The sequence below is a fragment of the Rhinopithecus roxellana genome, chromosome 6 (assembly GCF_007565055.1).
Source record: "Rhinopithecus roxellana isolate Shanxi Qingling chromosome 6, ASM756505v1, whole genome shotgun sequence".
NCBI lineage: Eukaryota > Metazoa > Chordata > Mammalia > Primates > Cercopithecidae > Rhinopithecus > Rhinopithecus roxellana.
Window position 1 is genome coordinate 21447635 of NC_044554.1, and position 13652 is coordinate 21461286.

At 34.2% G+C, this 13652-nt stretch overlaps 1 protein-coding gene across 4 annotated transcripts in view; it reads right to left on the minus strand.

The window, feature by feature from the left end:
• The window catches only part of CACNA2D1 (calcium voltage-gated channel auxiliary subunit alpha2delta 1), a 517017-nt gene that overhangs the window by 77152 nt on the left and 426213 nt on the right, over window positions 1-13652 (minus strand). The window lies entirely within an intron of this gene.

The following is a 13652-nucleotide window of genomic DNA, read 5'->3' on the forward strand; positions in this document are numbered from 1 at the left end:
GTAATATGAGGGAAAGAAGACCAGGAAGAAAGAGGGTGCTGAAATAGAGAATGATAAAGGGGATGTCTGGGGAAAGGTTCCACTGTAGAAAGGTTGAGTGGGGAAAAATCCCTCTGAGAAGATATATTGTGAGTAGAGTTCTTAATCAGAGAGAAGAATCACAGAAAAATCAGCAAAAAGTGACTTTCTGGCATAACATTTTAACACAAACAATGGGCAATCTCAATTCTAGGTAGTAAATTTTACTTGGAATTTCATGTGTCATTTCTGTGCTATAAAGTTTACATCATATCATATACTCTGTGCTTAAAGTAATACTTAACCTCATTTTTCATTCCGTTTGTTTCAGATATTAAAAGGACTTTGCAAAATGCATTAAAGTCATATAATTCAAAGCTGAAGATGTGCCTGGTAAAATATTCCATAGTTTGAGGGATTGATAACATTAATTTTACTCTAAGAGAAACGAGTGTAAATAAATGTTATCAGAGACAAGAACACACACACGCACACATATGTGCATAAAACATATCTTTTAAATTGATGATCACGCTACTGGCTGGGCATATTACATGGCAATTATTGTTTTCAGCTTCACAGTAACTCCAGAATACTTGGTTTTTATGAACAAAGGTAGAGCCCTATTCGAAAGCTAAAAATTTAAGTAACTGTTGAAAGCATCAAAATATCTGAAATAAAAGTTTTTAGAAGCAATCCATGTGTTAAATAGAATTAAAAGTTACAAGTTAAATGTCCTTCATTATCATATATTTGGACATTTCCTCTAAAGGCTTTATTTTTGCCTGATGAAGAAGCCAAGCAGAGACAGTAGATATGCAATCAATTATTTCCCATGGATTATCTTCCTTACTATCTGTTGAAAAACTGACCGTGTTCACTCTAACTACATAAAACACATCTGCATATTCAGCTATTTGTAACTTGGTTTAGATTTTATAAACTATTGACTATTTCTAGTTTGGATATGAGAGCAAAATAGAAAAGACTTTCTCGATCACTTTTTAAAGTAAATTCTTTAAAATAAGTGCATTAAGAATAATGCATTGTCAAAAATGGATTTATTGTCAAGTGATAACTTCAAATGTGCATTCTTTGAAAGTTATTTCAGATCTATCATATAATTTTTTTATTTGTTCTCATTCAATTTACTAGGTATTTTGAAATTTTTATTTTATTAATTTGAATGTTTTTTCATTTTTTAAATTAATTCTTAGAATTAAGGTAAGAGTCAGAGAACTATTTCCTAACTGGCTAGGCAATCTTAAGTATATATTGCTAAGCAGTCCCTTGGCTATTCTACGGAAAATAAAATATTTTTTAATTTTGCTAGCCCTGGGAATTATCTTTCAACTCTGTGTCTGGTTTTACTTTCCTTTATTCATTTGTTTGGACTACGTGATCGAGTTCATTTTAGTTTTGGCACTATTTTTAAGGAGGTCTCATGTACATGGGTGAGCCCTAAGGAATGCCAATGCTGCAGGTAAAGATTATAAAGCAAATGTATTTTAATTTGGAACAGCTGTGTGAGGAGATTAACATGGATTCAGTTTTAAAGCTATACCTATCTATAATCAGGTAGATTAATTCCCGAGAGTAGTACATTTCACAAAAGAACTCAAACATTTTGTTCTAATTCTCAAACCTTTTGGCCTCATTAAATTGTGCTGTGTATCTGCTGCAGCCTCATTCTTCAGCTCTCCAATTGTACCTCATCAGGCCTACCCAGATTGCTCTGAAATATTTCTGATTCATCTAGATGAAATATGAATGTAAATGAAGGATTCTGCAGCCACAATAGTATTAAACAAGAAGCATGGGGGAAAACAAAGAGTTAGTTCTTTTTTTGTTGTTGTTGTTGTTGTTTTTTTTATTTTTTTAAGCTCACCATACTTTCTTTCAAGATGTTGTAATTTTTCTGTTTCTAAATTTTATTATATTATGGCAAGAACACGACATAAGAGCTATCATCCTAACACACATTCAAATGTTCAATGTATTACTGCTGACTCTAAGTACAATGTTTACAGCAGATCTCTGGAGCTTATTCATCTTGCTTAACTGAAACCTCATGTCCACTTCCCATTTCTCCCTTCTCCCCACTTCCAGCAACCACTATTTCACTCTTTGAATCTATAAAATTGACCATTTTTGATATCTCATGTAAGTGGAATAATGCAATTTTTTTTATTGATTTTACTTGATACAATGTCTTCAAGGTTCATCCAGGTTTGCACACATTGAGAATTTCTTTCTTTTTTATGCTGAGTAGTATTGCATGGTATGTATATACCACATTTTCTTTATCCCTTCGTCTGTCAAGGAACATTAAGGTTGTTTCCATATCTGGGCTATTCTGAATGGAAGTGCGCTTCAAGATCCTAACTTCAGGTTTTTTGGATAAATATCCAGAAGTAGGATTGCTGGATGCTAAGGTAGTTATATTTTTAATTCTTTGGAGGACCTCCATATTATTTTCTGTAGGTGCTACACAATTTTGCCTTCCCATCAACGTTGTGCAAGGATTCCACTTTCTCCACATCCTCCCCAACACTAGTCTTTTGTTTCTTTGATAACAGCAATCCTGACAGGTAAGAGATGATACCACATTTTGGTTTTGATTTGTATTTCCCTGATGACCAGTAGTGTACATTTTTTCATGTAGCTATTGGCTACCTCTATGTCTTTTCTCCAAAAACATCAAGTACTTAGCTCATTTTTCAATTGGGTTATTAGGAGGTTTTTGCTATTGAGTTGTAGGAGTTATTTTCATATTTTGTCTACTAACTCTTATTGAATATATGGTTTGTAAATATTTTCCCAATTCCAAAAGTTGTCTTTATAACTCTGTTGGTTGTTTCCTTTTCTGTGGACAAGAGTTTTAGCTTGATGTAGTCTCATTTATTTTTGGATTTATTACCTATGTTTTTAGTGTTATATCCATGAAATCATTACCAAAATAAATGAATGCCATGAAGCTTTCTCCTTGTTCTCTTTTAGGAGTTTTAACATTTTAGGTCTTAAATCCATTTTGACCTTTAATTTTAGATTTTAATCCATTTTGAGTTATTCTGTGTGTATGGTGTCAGATAAGGATCCAATTTCATCTTTATTTGCATGTCAGTATTCAGTTTTCCAACACCATTTTTTGTACAGGCTATTCTTTCTCCATTCTGTATTGTTTGCACCCTTATAGAGGATCAGTTGGCCATACATTCACGGAGTTATTTCTGGGATCTCTATTCTGTTCCAGAGGTCTAAATGTCTGTCTTTATGCTAGTTCCCTACTGCTTTGATTACCGGATGCTTTGTAATACATTTTGATATTAGGAGGTGTGATGCCTCCAGCTTTAGTCTTGTTTTGTTCAAGATTTCTTTGGCTATTTCGTGGTCTTTTGTAGTTTTATATGTATTTTGGATTTTTTTCTATTTTTATTAAAAATACCATTGTGATTTTGATGGGGGTTGCATTGGAACTGTAGATAACTTTGGGTACTATGGAAATTTTTACAATATTAAGTCTTCCAATCCATTAACATGAGATGTCTTTCAATTGGTGTCTTCTTTAATTTCTTTCATCACAGTGTTACAGTTTTCAGTATACAAAACTCATTTGTTAAGTTTGCCTCCCTTTTTAAGTTTATTCCTAACTATAGTATTCTTTTTGGTGCTATTGTAAATGAGATTGTTTTCCTCATTTCCCTGTCAGGTAGTCAGTTGTTAGTGTACAGAAACACAACTAATTTTTCAAATGTTGATTTTGTATTCTGCAATGTTATTGAAGTTTATTAGTTCTAATGAGCTTTTTGAAGTCCTTTAGTGTCTTCTATATTTAGATCACTTCATCTGCAAAAGGAGACTATTTCTTTCCACTACTAATTTTTAGTTTCAATCCACTGTGGTCAGTAAGGAAACTGGGTATGATTTCAATCTTAAATTTGTTAAGAATTTGTTGTGACCTAACACATGATCTATCGTGAAGAACGTTCCATGTGCACTTGAGAAAAATGTGTATTATTTGTATTGGGTCAAATGTTCTCAATCTATTGCAGTCTATTTGGTTATGGTGTTGTTCAAGTCCTCTGTTTCCTTATTGATCATTTGTCTGGATGTTCTATCTATCACTGAAAGTGAGGTATTCAAGTTTTCTAGTATTATTGTATTGCTGCCTATTTGCCCCTTCAGTGCTGTCCATGTTTGCTTTATATATTTAGATTCTCTGATGTTGGGTGCATATATCTTTGTTATATATTCTTGCTGGATTGATGCTTTTATTATATAACATCCTTCTTTGTCTCGTGTCAGTTTTTTTACTTAAACCCTGTTTTGTCTGATATAAGTGTAGCCACCCATACTCTCTTTTGGTTATCAGAATAACTTTTTTCATCTCTTCACTTTCAGCCGATCTGTGTCCTTAAATCTAAAGTGGATTTCTGATAGGCAGCATATAGTTGGGCTTTGTTTTTATTCATTCAGCCACTCTGAGTCTTTTGATTGGGGAGTTTAATTCATTTACATTTAAAATTATTATTGATAAGACAAAACTTATTATTGTCATTTTGTTATTTTTAGTTTGTTATTTTAGTTTGTTAGTCTTGTTTGTTATTTTAGTTTATTTTAGTTTGTTAGTCTTATTTTTCTTTTGTATTTTCTTTCTTCCCCTATGTTTGTCATTTTGATATTTTAAAGTTACACATGAACTTTTTTTTTTTTTTTTTTTTATACTTTAAGTTCTAGGGTACATGTGCATAACGTGCAGGTTTGTTACATATGTATACTTATGCCATGTTGGTGTGCTGCACCCATCAGCTCGTCAGCACCCATCAATTCATCATTTATATCATGTATAACTCCCCAATGCAATCCCTCCCTCCTCCCCCCTCCCCCCTCCCCATGATAGGCCCCAGTGCGTGATGTTCCCCTTCCCGAGTCCAAGTGATCTCATTGTTCAGTTCCCACCTATGAGTGAGAACATGCGGTGTTTGGTTTTCTGTTCTTGTGATAGTTTGCTAAGAATGATGGTTTCCAGCTGCATCCATGTCCCTACAAAGGACGCAAACTCATCCTTTTTTATGGCTGCATAGTATTCCATGGTGTATATGTGCCACATTTTCTTAATCCAGTCTGTCACAGATGGACATTTGGGTTGATTCCAAGTCTTTGCTATTGTGAATAGTGCCGCAATAAACATACGTGTGCATGTGTCTTTGTAGTAGAATAATTTATAATCCTTTGGGTATATACCCAGTAGTGGGATGGCTGGGTCATATGGTACATCTAGTTCTAGATCCTTGAGGAATTGCCATACTGTTTTCCATAATGGTTGAACTAGTTTACAATCCCACCAACAGTGTAAAAGTGTTCCTATTTCTCCACATCCTCTCCAACACCTGTTGTTTCTTGACTTCTTAATGATTGCCATTCTAACTGGTGTGAGATGGTATCTCATTGTGGTTTTGATTTGCATTTCTCTGATGGCGAGTGACGATGAGCATTTTTTCATGTGTCTGTTGGCTGTATGAATATCTTCTTTTGAGAAATGTCTGTTCATATCCTTTCCCCACTTTTTGATGGGGTTGTTTGTTTTTTTCTCGTATATTTGTTTGAGTTCTTTGTAGATTCTGGATATTAGCCCTTTGTCAGATGAGTAGGTTGCAAAAATTTTCTCCCATTCTGTAGGTTGCCTGTTCACTCTGATGGTAGTTTCTTTTGCTGTGCAAAAGCTCTTTAGTTTAATTAGATCCCATTTGTCAATTTTTGCTTTTGCTGCCGTTGCTTTTGGTGTTTTAGACATGAAGTCCTTGCCCATGCCTATGTCCTGAATGGTACTACCTAGATTTTCTTCTAGGGTTTTTATGGTATTAGGTCTAACATTTAAGTCTCTAATCCATCTTGAATTAATCTTCGTATAAGGGGTAAGGAAAGGATCCAGTTTCAGCTTTCTACTTATGGCTAGCCAATTTTCCCAGCACCATTTATTAAATAGGGAATCCTTTCCCCATTTCTTGTTTCTCTCAGGTTTGTCAAAGATCAGATGGCTGTAGATGTGCGGTATCTCCCAAGGCTAAACCAGGAAGAAGTTGAATCCCTGAATAGACCAATAGCAGGCTCTGAAATTGAGGCAACAATTAATAGCCTACCCACCAAAAAAAGTCCAGGACCAGATGGATTCACAGCTGAATTCTACCAGAGGTACAAGGAGGAGCTGGTACCATTCCTTCTGAAACTATTCCAATCAATAGAAAAAGAGGGAATCCTCCCTAACTCATTTTATGAGGCCAACATCATCCTGATACCAAAGCCTGGCAGAGACACAACAAAAAAAGAGAATTTTAGACCAATATCCCTGATGAACATTGATGCAAAAATTCTCAATAAAATACTGGCAAACCGGATTCAGCAGCACATCAAAAAGCTTATCCACCATGATCAAGTGGGCTTCATCCCTGGGATGCAAGGCTGGTTCAACATTCGCAAATCAATAAACGTAATCCAGCATATAAACAGAACCAAAGACAAGAACCACATGATTGTCTCAATAGATGCAGAAAAGGCTTTTGACAAAATTCAACAGCCCTTCATGCTAAAAACGCTCAATAAATTCGGTATTGATGGAACGTATCTCAAAATAATAAGAGCCATTTATGACAAACCCACAGCTAATATCATACTGAATGGGCAAAAACTGGAAAAATTCCCTTTGAAAACTGGTACAAGACAGGGATGCCCTCTCTCACCACTCCTATTCAACATAGTGTTGGAAGTTCTGGCTAGGGCAATCAGGCAAGAGAAAGAAATCAAGGGTATCCAGTTAGGAAAAGAAGAAGTCAAATTGTCCCTGTTTGCAGATGACATGATTGTATATTTAGAAAACCCCATCGTCTCAGCCCAAAATCTCCTTAAGCTGATAAGCAACTTCAGCAAAGTCTCAGGATACAAAATTAATGTGCAAAAATCACAAGCATTCTTATACACCAGTAACAGACAAGCAGAGAGCCAAATCAGGAATGAACTTCCATTCACAATTGCTTCAAAGAGAATAAAATACCTAGGAATCCAGCTTACAAGGGATGTAAAGGACCTCTTCAAGGAGAACTACAAACCACTGCTCAGTGAAATCAAAGAGGACACAAACAAATGGAAGAACATACCATGCTCATGGATAGGAAGAATCAATATCGTGAAAATGGCCATACTGCCCAAGGTTATTTATAGATTCAATGCCATCCCCATCAAGCTACCAATGAGTTTCTTCACAGAATTGGAAAAAACTGCTTTAAAGTTCATATGGAACCAAAAAAGAGCCCACATTGCCAAGACAATCCTAAGTCAAAAGGACAAAGCTGGAGGCGTCACGCTACCTGACTTCAAACTATACTACAAGGCTACAGTAACCAAAACAGCATGGTACTGGTACCAAAACAGAGCTATAGACCAATGGAACAGAACAGAGTACACATGAACTTTTTAAAAAAAAGTTTTAAAAAGTTGCATTCAAATATAGAATTTTTAAGAGTACTGAGCATTTACATTTTACTAACTCTATCAAATTTGATTTTTACACATTGGCCATTTGAAAGATAGTATTTTTGTGGAAAGTGAAATGCTGTGCTAATAAACTTATTAGGTAACATTAATTTTGTGGCTCTGGAATTAGTATTGCATGCACAACTTTAGATAACAACAATAAACAATTATCTTTGCTATTAATATCTGTGGGCTGCAGATCACTCACACAGGGTGGGTGTGTATACAGCAGGCAATAAAGTTAGAACGTGTTCCTCAATTCATCCACACACATTTGAAGCCATATTTGAAGATGGTGAAAAATATACAATGTATGTATGTATACTATTTTATGTATATAAGCACTCTACACGTATACATATGTCCTTGGCATAAACAATCACTATGCGAATGTTGTTTTCATAAAATACAAATATATTCAAAAGTATAACTGAATTAAAGGTGGTTGTCTGTTATCATTTGTACTCATTGTTAGTGGATACAGAACATTCAAATACCTGTTCTCATTTATTTGTGGGATCTAAAGATCAAAATAATTGAACTTCAGGAGATAGAGAAGAGTGGTTATCAGAGGCTGGGAAGGGTAGTGTTGGGGGTTCGTAGGGAGGTGGAGACAATTAATGAGTACAAAAAACTAGAATGAAAAAGACCTTGTTCTTTAATAGCGCAAGAGGAATATAGTAAATAATAATGGTACATTTAAAAATAATGAAAATGTATAGTTGGGTTGTTTTTACTGCAAAGGATAAATGCTTAAGGGGATGGATACTAAATTTCCCATGATGTAACGTGATTGCATGCCTATACCCAAATATCTCAAATTACAAGATGAACGTTTTATTCATTTAACACGGTCTTCTCACATTAGAAAATGTGGGATGTCATTTAACTTCAGAGTGCATATGAAATGTGGGACAGCAGTGTTTCCAGAAATAAATATCTAGTTGTCAAATTCAGAAACGTGTTCCATCTCTCTCAATCCCTCCTCTTTTAAAGATCTCTATCAATTAGCCTTTCTCAGTTTTGTATCTATAAGCTTTCCTCGTCTGAGTATCCTCTCATTCATCTTTAGCATATAATAATGTATAAGGTATTATATTGTAAAACAATATGCATATGCATATACTCATATGTGTATACAGGTATATCTCATTTTATCATGGTCCTTTGTTGCATTTTTTTTTACAGATTCGAGGTTTCTGGCAACCCTGTATCAAGTAAGTCCACTGGTGCCATTTTTTCCAACAGCACATGCTAACTTCACGTCTCTGTCACAGTTTAGTAATTCTTAGAGTAGTTTAATCTTTTTCATTATTATTATATCTGTTATAGTGATCATTATATCTGATATAGTGAATATAGTGATATTATATTGTTATAATCAGTGGTCCCTGAAGCTGGCAGAGGTTGGTTCATGAGGTGTAAGGAAAAAAGGCACCTCTGTAACATAAAAGTGCAAGGTGAAACAGCAAGTGCTGATACTGAAGCTGCAGCAAGTTATCCAGAAGATGTAGCTAAGATCACTGGTGAAGGCAACTATATAAACAACAGATTTTCAATGTAGAGAAAAACAGCCTTGTATTTGAAGACAATGTTATCTAGGACTTTCATAGCTAAAGAGGAGAAGTTATTGCCTGCTTCAAACTTTCAAAGGACAGGATGACTTTCTTGTTAGTAGCTAATGCACTTGGTAACGTTAAGTGGAAGCCAATGCTCTTTAACCATTCCAAAAATCTCAGGGTCCTTAAGAATTATGCTGAATCTACTCTGCTTGTGCTCTATAAATGAAACAACAAAGCCTGGATGACAGCACATCTGTTTACAGCATGGTTTGCTGAATATTTTGAGCCCACTATTGAAACCTACCGTTAGAAGAAAATATTATTACTCACTGACAATACATGTAGTCGCCCAAGAGCTCTGATTGAGATTTGCAAGGAGATTAATGTGTTTTCATGCCTGCTAACACAACTTCCATTTTGTAGCACTGGGATCAAGAACTAATTGTGGTTTTCAAGTCTTATTATTTGAGAAACACACTTGGTAAGACTATAGCTGCTATAAATTGTGATTCCTCTTACTGATCTGGGAAAACTGAACTGAAAACCTTCTAGAAAGATCCACAATTCTATATACCATTACAAACATTCTTGATTCGTGGGAAAAGACAAAAATATCAACATTATCAGGAGTTCAGAAGAAGTTGATTTTAACCCTCGTGGATGGCTTTGAGGGGTTCTAGCCTTCAGTGGGGGATATAACAGCAGATGTGGATGTGGTGCAAACAGCAAGAGAACTAGAAGTGGACACTGAAGATGGGACTGAATTGCTACAATCTCATGATAAAACTTTAACAAATGAGGAGTTGCTTCTTATGCATGAGCAGAGACAGTGGTTTCTTGAGATGGAATCTACCCCTGGTGAAGATGTGAATATTGTTCAAGTGACCCAAAGATACAGAATATTAGATGAACTTATTTGATAAAGCAGTGCCAGGTTTGAGAAAACTGACTTCACTTTTTAAAAGGTGTGTGTGGGTAAAATGCTATCAAATAGCACTGCATACTACAGAGAAATATTTTGTGAAAGGAAAAGTCAGTCAATGCAGCCAACTTCATTGTTGTCCTATTTTAAGAAATTGCCACAGCCATCCAACCCTCAGCAACCACCACTTTGATCAGTCAGCAGTCACCAACATTAAGGCAAGACTCTCCACCAGCAAAAAATACAAATACTTGCTGCAGGCTTAGATGATCGTTAATGTTTGTTATACATTTTGTGAATTAAAAAATAGAGTATTCTTTAATTAAGGTATGTACTTTTTTTAAGATAAAGTGCTATCACACAATTAAGAGACTACAGTATTTAGTAAACATAACTTTTATACACAATGGGAAAAAAAAAATCTGTGTGACTCACTTAATTGCAATATTCACCCTGTTGTGGTTGTGGTGATCTGGAACCAAACCCTCAGCAGTGTGTTTGTATGCATGTGTGCGTGCGCACATAACATGACCCTGAGTTAACTTATTCTTCTCCTTTATTTCTTAGCAAATTTGCCATGATTTAAAAAAGAAAAACAGCTTATATTTATATTTCTACTTCCTCATTCCTCATTTACTTCTCAACCCTCTGTTGGCTTTTACTCATATCACTTTATGTAAGAGAGGTCATGCCAAAGTTATATACGTGGTTCCTTGTTCCTGGAGGGGATATCCATTTGAAACAGATATAAATAAGTGTGGAGACAGATATATGTGTGTGTATATGCAGGCTTTTATGTTTGTATTACTGTGTGTATCACAGAACTTTGTTATAGCCTCTGAAGTTAGAAAAACAAATACTATGCAGTTCGAAGAATATCTTAATTTTTATGTTAGATGAGACAAAACTAAATGAAACATCATAACTGAATGCTAACTACTTAATTTTCAAAATTTCCTTGGCATTAATAAAGGTTGTATGTTTTCAGGAAAAATGTGTGGTGTTCTTAAAACACAGCATCAATATGTTAGCAGACAAACAGCAGGACTGTTGAAGTTGAATATAAATTGATTTATTAGTTTTATAAAAGTACATGTGATATAAATCTTTTATCATGTGGTTTATCCTGTCATGAAACGCAACCTTTGTTTAAAAAGTTGAGCTCCTGTAAAAGGTGACTGGAATGAGAAGTTGTATTTCAAGATAATGATATTTAGATTGGACACTTTTAGGATCGATACATAGAAAGGAGGCTTTAAACCAGTAAATTCTTCACTAATTCAACCAACTGAACAATTTGTGAAAATAGTGGGTGGAATACATTTGCTTTCCTTATAACATAAAACCTTGTGCGTTTAAAAAACAGAAAAAGATCAAATTAATGATATGTCTCCAAGACACTGTGTTAATCCTGGATATACAGAGAATTCTGAGAAAAAAATATTCTGGATATACAGAGAATTCAGAGGAAAAAAAATACCACATTTCTGAATTTACATGAAAGCAACTTGTTTTTATTTATTTATTTTTTACTTAAATCTACCTAAAAAAACCTTTATACTCTTTTAAAATCAGATATATCTTATGCACAAATTTGAATACAGAATGTAAAATTCATTGTCATCTTTGAGTCAAAAACTTTTCCTTTTTGAAATAAAGTATGTAGAGGTGAACAAGATTCCTAGTGGTTGCTTTGGATGATTTCATTATGAAAGGAAAAAAACAATTTATTTACACTTAATACCTTTTAAAATGATGTAAGTAGTGGCTTGCACTTACATACCTCTCTCACAAAATAATATACTTAAAATTATGACAAATTATAAGATCCTAAAAAGTCTCTTCTAATTGTCAGAGTAAGGTTAATTTGTAAATTTTTGAGACAGTACATTTTATATTAACGGAGTTGAATTTTGTGTTAAACTTTTGTTATATTTGAGTTCTTCAAAATAAGGAAATGCTAGATTATTTAAAATATGTGAAAGCAGCATATTACTTGCCCCCAGTTATATTTCATAATTATAAATCTGTCCTGTAACAGCACTCATGCTTCCAACCTCTGTTATGTATTCTCGATTTATTTGTTGTGATGTATTAGGAACTATCATTGGATCTGTGCTCTGGGATGCATGCCTAAAGTTCACAGTTAAACAGGACACAGCCCCGATATTATAGAATTTTTTTTTTTTTTTTTTTTTTAATCCAGAGAGGAACAGAGGAGAGATGCCGTGGGTAGAGTATAGAGTGAGGGATATGTACATGGCTTTGCACAGTGTACTATGGGATCAGAGGCCAAGCATCAAAAGAAGCCTACAGTGGGAAGGAGGTTCAGGGACATCCTCCAGGTGGTGAGGATTACCCTGAATTTTGATTGAGGAATAACAGTTATTAAATAAAGATATGCATATTATATACTAGATTAATGCATCTGCATCTTCCCAGTAATTTCATTTCTGATGATTTGAAAGAAATATTCATAGAATCTAGTTATCACTTGAAAATATTCACAATCTATTAACAGCTCAGTTCATTTATCAACTTTTCAAAAGTGGTTCCTCTATACTGTTAAAATCATCAGATGCTAAACAAAAACCAAAAGAAGTATCCTTAAACCTTACATTAAACTGTGTGACACTGTAGTACATGCAGTAAGCAAAGAGTGTAAGTAATGTGAAATTATGTGTATATTATTTCAGTCCTTTGATCATTTTTAGACACTCATAGGCCAAAAATTTTAGCACCTAGAGTGTCTTAAAGTGTTCCAAAAATTTAAATCTTTGTGTGAAAAGTTGAGCTCCTGTAAATGGTGACTGGAATGAGCAGCTGTATTTCAAGATAATGATATTTAGATTGGACACTTTCAGGATCGATACATAGAAAAGAGGCTTTAAACCAGTAAATTCTTCACTAATTCAACCAACTGTTTCATTATTTCATCAAACTGTTCCCCATTATTCACAATATTTTGTCACCAAACCATCTGAACATATTAATTCATTTTTGTCTTGCTTTTGAACACCCAATCCATATGTGTTCCTCAACCACATATAAAACAATCCATTAGAGCTAGTAATAACCACACCTTTCGAAATGGTGACAATTCCAATCAGAAGCAAAGTGAATGAGCATTTTACCCTGCAGAGTCTTCTTATATATAAATGTATAATTTTTGTAGAAATTGTTGAAACACCAGAAAGTTTATAATTTCTAATTACTTTTTAAATGAATCATTAGCATTTTAGGAAACATTTAGGTTGAGAATCACAGTACTCTTACAAAATATGGAGTGTTGATCAGAAAATTGAAATAAGCTGATGATAGGACTGCTAGAGAAGATAGTTAGAGTTTGACTGAAGCTGATATTCCTCCACAGTACAGGTTCAGTGAGGTCCCCCTCTCTGTAATACTCTTCCCTTATAGTAAAGCATACATTCAAATATATTCCAACTACAAACCCTAATCTTCACAGTCTTCATTTGCTCATGAAATGCTTTCTTTTAATATATTATACCTATAAAAAAGATTTGTCTTCATTTTTTCTTGAAAGGAATCAGTTTTCAAATGAGGATGTAGTTTTTGCTGTTGTAAACTGCCTTTTTGTAAATTTACAAAACAATAGACAT